Source organism: Carassius auratus, unplaced genomic scaffold (assembly GCF_003368295.1).
Source record: "Carassius auratus strain Wakin unplaced genomic scaffold, ASM336829v1 scaf_tig00217335, whole genome shotgun sequence".
In the NCBI taxonomy this organism is placed as follows: Eukaryota; Metazoa; Chordata; class Actinopteri; order Cypriniformes; family Cyprinidae; genus Carassius; species Carassius auratus.
The window spans coordinates 1-7,500 of record NW_020529012.1 but is presented as its reverse complement, the minus strand read 5'-3'; positions in this window follow the sequence as shown (position 1 = coordinate 7,500).

The window sequence follows — 7,500 nt, the reverse complement described above, 5'->3', positions numbered from 1 at the left end:
CCTCAGCAGGTTCATCCAGGGGAGACACCAGATACAGGAATGATGCACACGGTGGCCAAATATTCTCAAATGCAGAGGATAAACTCTGTCGCTTCTTGCTGGAAGCAGGCTTATTTGCAGGAAGGCATTTATGAGTGCCATGTATGACATGCATGTGCCAGAATGCCTATCGCTTGATGGGCTGGAGGTGACAGAATCTAAAGATGGCACTGAGCTTGATTGACTACTGCCAAATCAGACTCCAACCACTATTCCCAGGACTCAACCTGTCTCTTGAGAGAAGATGGTGTGTGCACTGAAACTTTTTTTGCACCCAGAGGAGAACGTGTTGCATCTCTGCAACATCATACTCTTCTGAGAATTTATTCTCAATCCCAGCCTTTGTAGGAATTGAAAATGCAACCGAATGCTGAAACACCAAGATCTCAGTTTTCACTAAAATCAACCAATGGTTGAGTTCAAGATACAGATGAATTTGTACGCTTTGCCACTAAAAGCAAACCTGAATAACTTGCTGTGCTTTTGAGTGTTCTAAATATGTAAATATGCATTGCTCTGATCTATGAATGAATTAAAAATTAATTAACAAATAAGCGCATTGTGTATTGCTGTACACCTAAAGTGCTTTACAATCATGCAGAGTGGGGGGGGGTGAAGGTCTCTCCTCAACCACCAACAGAGTTTAGCATCCACCTGGATGATGTGATGACAGCCACAGCACAACGGTTCCAGGGCGCTCACCACACACCAGCTTCAGGTGGAGAGGAGAGAGAGTCATGGCACCAATTAAGTGGATGGGAATTATTAGGAGGCCATGACTGACGAGGGCTGGTGGAGGGAATTTGGCCAGGACACTGGGGTTACACCCCTACATTTTATGAGAAGTGCTATGGGATTTTTAATGAACACAGAGAGTCAGGACCTTGGTTTAACGCCTCATCCAAAAGACGTTTATTTTTACAGTATAGCGTCCCCGTCACTACACTGGGATGTTAGGACCCACACAGACCACAGGGTGAGCGCCCCCTGCTGGCTTCACTAGCACCTCTTCCATCAGCACTAGTGTTCCCAGGAGGTCTCCCATCCAGCTACTGACCAGCTCAACCCTGCTTCGCTTGAGTGGGACACTAGTCTTGGGCTCCAGGGTGATATAGCTGTGGCATATGAGTGTTAAATATTGTTAAATCAGTCACCTGGTTGATTCAGTGTCATATAAAGTTTCTAACTCAGCATTCTTGAACACTACTGACACAAGTACAGGATTGGATTTAGACCACCGATAGGATTTCTTCTGCACTAGAAATGCTCTCTGTAAAAGCCAGATACCCTTTTAGAAGGAAGCATTTATTCTATATCTGTTTCCAACAGGGAGTGAATCCCCAGCCCCAAAATCATAATCTCCTGAAAGCTGACTACAATGACATTGAAATTAGATTGACAGTGCATACATCTTTTTTATGGATCAAATAATGGAAGATAACACATTAGTCAGAAGTTGCCACGTTGACAAATACACAGAGAGAGGTGTCAGGTGCTATATTGCTTAAGCCTTTATAAGAGGGCTTTGGTTGATCACATGAGCGGATATGCTTGCAGAACAGATATATTAATTTGTGTCTCTAATCAGTGTATGAGTTATGGTATAAAATTGTATTATAAAGAACTGTCATTGTGAATTTTACTCTCTTAGGGAAACTTACCCGCTAGGTACCATACCTGAACATGGCAGATTTGCTGCAGATGTTTACAGCAATACGAGCTGCTACAAAGGTGTCTTTAATAGTGAGAATCTTCTAAGTACCTTTCTTCAGACGTAGCATGTTGACCTCTACTCACACCATGGCATCAGAATCGCCATTGGCTAGCAATTTTTAGTTTACTTGCTAGGCTGTATGTGTATAAATATTATGTCTCTCAAGCAACTTGTTAAATGAGAGAAAGCATCAAATAGATATTACAAAAAATAGCTTTAGAAATTATTTAGATTATTATTTGATTTAGTAGAACCTTTATTACACATAAATTCTTAAGCCATGTTCACTTTACAAGCAACAGAAATGACAAAGCAACAATCTAATTCATTTATTTTGAGACCTGGCAATTTCCGGTGGCATGAAGGGCAGAGACCATTAGCGACCCGATGGGGAATGTCCAGCTGCACAACAATGTTTACAAAACTATTTGACAATGTTCACTGTTTCATATTATTTGTTGAAAAATTCAGGAATGAAACACCACTATGTTGCTTGGCCTCCGAGTCACTCTGAGTTCTGTGAGTCCCTCAACTCACCCCCAGTCAGTGCCATCCAGATGGTCTGATCCGTCTCAGGCTTTCCAGTTACCAGCTCCACAGAGGTGTGAGGATCCCCTTTTTCTTCCTCCAGCCTCCACCTCGGCCCTTGAATCCATCAGCTATGCCATGGGTCCATGCTCACTCATCTCCACCGTCTATGCCGGGCTCTTTCGTCCCTGTGCCTTGGTCAGTTGTCGATTTGTCTCCACCATGGGATATTGCCCGTCAATAAACGGAGACTTGACGAGGTATGAACAGATTTGACTTGCACAATGGCAAAAACATGACAAGAACAAAATAATGGAAAACAAGACACATGACCCACCATAACCAATAGGAACCAATAGCATGAAGACAAGAGGGCAAGGGAAGCATGACACAAACAATAACAAAATAAAAGACATGAAAACATGAACACAGACAAAACTCAAACATGAAACGCAACCCATATTACACCCCCCCCCCCACCCCCCTCTAAGTGTGGCTCCAGACGTCCAAACAACAAAAGCCCAAAAGTTCATGAGGGTGGTGGAGTGGAGGCAGAACAGGGGAGGGACGGAGGGCCAGGCTCGTGAAATACAGGCAGGTTTAGAGTGAATTCACGGTCATGAGTGGCCTCAGGAGCAGACTCATAGACAGAAGACATCTCAACAGCGCAGTGTGTAGCCCACACACTCAAAATACGACACAACACTGCCATTACTGGAAGCACTGGGGTCACGGGAACAGTCTCTGTGACAGCCATGAAATGGCGAGGCTGGGGACTCTGACGTGGAGGCCATTTTGACTGGGAACTCTGGCGTGGCGGGCATGACATAATCAGACTCAGAAATTGTAGTCATGTCAGAACTCTGGAATGGCGGCCGTGTTGTGACGGGACTTTTGAGGATCAGCTGCGACATGACAAGACTCTGGCAGTTCAGCTGAGATGTGACGAGACTCTAGAAGGGCGGCCAACTTGTGAAGGGACTGTGTGTGGCAGCCATCTTCCAACGAATCTCTTCAACTGCAGCCATGTTGTGGAGAATCTCTTGAGAGACCGGTGTGATATGAACAGGCACTGGCTTGGCAGACCTAACGTGATGACTTGGCATAGCAGGCATGACGTGAGCAAACCCTGACATATGAGCAGCTTCTGGAGTAGCAAGCTTGATGTGCGCAGACTCTGGCTTAGCAGGCATGGGATGAGCAGGCTGCGTAGACTCTGACGTGACATGAATAATTCCAGACATAACAGTTGGGATGTGAAAGTGCTCTTGTGCGGATGGTAGAGAGAAATTACAGGGTTCCTCATCAGCCATCCCAACAGTAAGAGGTGAACAAGCCAGCAACAAAGTACAGCCAATATATCTCTCCAATGACCAACAAATCTTTCCCCCAGGCAACTGAGAATGAATGGTTTCATTTAAACCCACTCGAAAAATGTCCTTAAGCGCGACATCATTAAAAGTCACCAGATAACGAAGTTCACAAAAATCACTCCCATAACCCTCTATAGACCTGTCACCCTGATGAAGACAGAGGAGCTGTAAAGCTTCAGGGTTCATGGTAGCGGTCGTATATTCTGTAAAGAGTAGTCCACTGAAGGCGAGCGTAGATGAACTCAAGTGCAGTTTATTTACAAGGTGCAATCCAAAATCCAAACATGATCCAAGCAATAAACAAAGACTTGACTTGACTTGACTTGACTTGACTTGACTTGCCGAGGAATGAAAAGACTTGACTTGACTCACCAACAACAGGTAGATATGTTAATGCATGACAGCGCACAATGGCAAAAATATGACTACTTATAACAAACAATACAGGTCACATGACAAGAACAAAGCAATGGGAAACAAGACACATGCCTAAGACAACCAATCAGAACATGACACCATAACCAAGAGGAACCAGTAGCACAAAGACAAGAGGGCAAGCGAAGCATGACACAAACAATAACAAAATAAAAGACATGAAAACATGAACACAGACAAAACCCAAACATGAAACACAACCCACATTACAGTAATCAGATTTCTTTTGGATTCCTTTAAGTCACATAAGGAAATAAAGTAAAAAAGCAATATCAAAGTGATTTTATTTAATTTTGACTTTAAAATTAAAACTAATACAAACTATAGTAAAAACTATTTGATTTTTATCACTATTTTTATTTCTTTAACATGTACGAGTAAAAAATAAATAAAGTTTATACACAACATTAAAGAAGTTAAACCACACACACACATATATTAGTCTATTTTAAAATGAGCGTGTATGTGAAATGCAGTGGTCTTTATTTTCCGTGTTGTAGTCGGACCAGCTCATTCGAGTCCGAGGCCAGATCGAGTTCAGAGAGGGTTTAGTCTGAGTCAAGATCTATAGAAATCTTCAAGTGTATGTAAAATGTTTGGTGGAAACAATAAAATTGGCACCATACTCATACAGTGTATTAAATATAACATGGCATGTACACTGTATTTTATTTATTTGATATAGGTTTAAAAAATATTATCAGTTAAAGGTAAAAAGGCCACATATCACAGAATGTTTCTTTTTAAGAGTCTTACTGTAAACAAACTCTTTTTGGCTCTTATATGCAAACTGTTTGAATTTTTCTTAACTCCTTTTTAATGGTTAAATTTAATTGTATGAATGAAAAAATCATGTCTAATTAATTAAAATCATATCACATATTTTTTCACAACAATTTATTAAAAGTTTAACAAAAATTACATGTTTAGGGACCTATGAAATGTTTTATTTTTTCTTCACTGTATGTTTTATTGTTATCTAATTCTGTGTTTTAGCATGTCTAATTATTTAAATGCATAAAACAATTTAATTTATTCATTTTTTTTTTCTTTAAAAAGCCTTATGATTTTTTCCCCTTCAGAAATTGTTGTGTATTTACATTTTTTGTTTCTGTTTATCAAATGAAGACACAAAACATTCATTTAATTTTTCTTTTAATTATTGATAAAGAAGCAAACTTGGTTTCACCTGTTGTTGTGAGTTGTGAGTTGGAACCATAATTTCCTCTTAATGTGAAGTTGGATGTGGATGACGTGAGAGTACAGGTTGATCCATTGCCATTTACCACATTATCTAATTCTGAGATTTTAGCTGATCCATCTAAGCGGACTCTTGAAAACTGGAGCTTGTAGCCTAGAATTTTTATTTCTAAATTATGTGAAAATCATCTTGTTTACTCACAGAAAACAATATATTGATATTGAACACTTTTTGTTTGTAAAAGTCATATGCGAGTAGGCATATGACTTTTGTTTTTCACTGTTCATTTTCTTATTCTCAGAGGCTTCTCAAATTAGTGGGTTTTTTTCTTTGTATATAGCTGTAAATAAGGTTTTGGTTGGTGCTTTCATTTGTGTAAATTATATTTCCTTTTGTATATAAAGCGAACCACTTATTATGTCAGTTGTCCTTGTGTCATTCTCCCCCAATACTCCCCAGAGACCAAACTTATAGGGTTGTGTTCATATTTTTTTATGTACGTCTTCCTCATACCTCTATGTCATCAGGAGACATAACATCTTTAAATTAAACCGCACTTTTATTTTGACAGGTTGCCATGAATACCTTTACAGATCTGTGAATGTGTTGTGACGCTAGTTTTACTCAAATTAAATGGTCAAATGTGACCCGTCACGGAAACCAGTGACACAAGTCGGCAGCACAACTTTCGAGCAAAATGAGAAAGAAGCTTTTTTTTTTAAATTGGCGATTTTCGTTTTTTGCAGAATCTGTTAGTTCAGATCACAAAGAAGCCTCTCCGTGTTTGAGATAGCAGTATTGGTATATTTAAAAGCGTACATTTTGAGGTTGAAATCAGGTTGTTTGTCGGAGATTCTAGCACGCAGTAGGGGCGTTTCATTGTCTGTGTATTTCCATACTGGATAAGCCGGCTTTTTTTTCATTTGTTATTGCCCTCGCCCTCCGAGGGAAGCGTGCCTACTTAGTATGCAGCGCTCTGGCCGGCTCTAGCTGATATCAAAATTCAATGAAGATGGACGGCGCAAAGATGAACTCAGACGAGCTGAACCGTGGTCGTTACACCGAAAATGTTTTTAAGTACTTGAAGACAATCCGGATGCTCATGAACAAGCGCTCACTGATTCTGACGACGATCTGAGCGACGATGAAAGCGGCATAATAAGACTGAATAATATCCCTAATCTACAACTGAGCGAAGATGACGATGAGGAAGAATGTATTGGACTGGCATCAGACGAGTTGGACCGTAAGATATCAGAGGCTATATCGATAGTAACATTTGATGGGGATAAAGACAGAGAAATGGGGAAAATCCGTAACATTTAGAGGCAAACAGACACACAGTGCAAACTTCGGATCTGCAAGAATACTTTTCTGTTTCTCATGGGGTGAGTTTCCATAAACATCAAAGTTTGTCGTTTTGTGTTCATTCTAAGAACACATACACGTTATCTCATGTTTAGTCCATGTTTAGACCTTCCCATATCTACCTATTGTTATTAGCTAGCTCATCGGTTATCACAGAATCCTGTTAAAAAAAGTCCTAATGCTACACAATGAAATCAATTCACAAAGTTTTATGTAGAAAACCAGCAAATAACAAATAAAATTAGCATCAATATGTACATTTTGTTTACATAATACATTAATTTATCTAAATGAGATGTAAATGAGCCCCATTGTCACTTGCAGCAGTGAGAACAGGTGAGATCTGCACAATGTTTATAGGCTATTTTCTGCTTTTTGAGCTTTTTTGAGTGCCTACCTTCAAATGGCCACAACTTCTCCAAATATTATCAGATTTCCATGTGTTACACATCGTTGGAAAGCTTGGAGACTACACTTTCAGAATCTGTGAATAATTTAAAATGCCCCAGAACTGACTTGTGTCCCTACTTTCTGTGATTGGTCACAAATGCTTATGAAGTGACTCAGTGCAGTTCTGGAAATGTTGTTCATGTGTTTTCGTCCTCATTTAGTGAGACGACAGATGCTGATATCACTGCGAGCGTCACATGCGCTTCAGTGTGTGTGTACTAAATGAAGGAGCGCTTCTGTGCCATTCATTAACACAGGCACGCAGAACATGCAGGATTCATATTGAAATATACTTTTCTGTCTTAATATTTACAGGTACTAGTCCATATCTTGATTTGATGTTAGTGCAATGATCTACTTGTGATTAATTAATTCTAATTTTGACACATTCT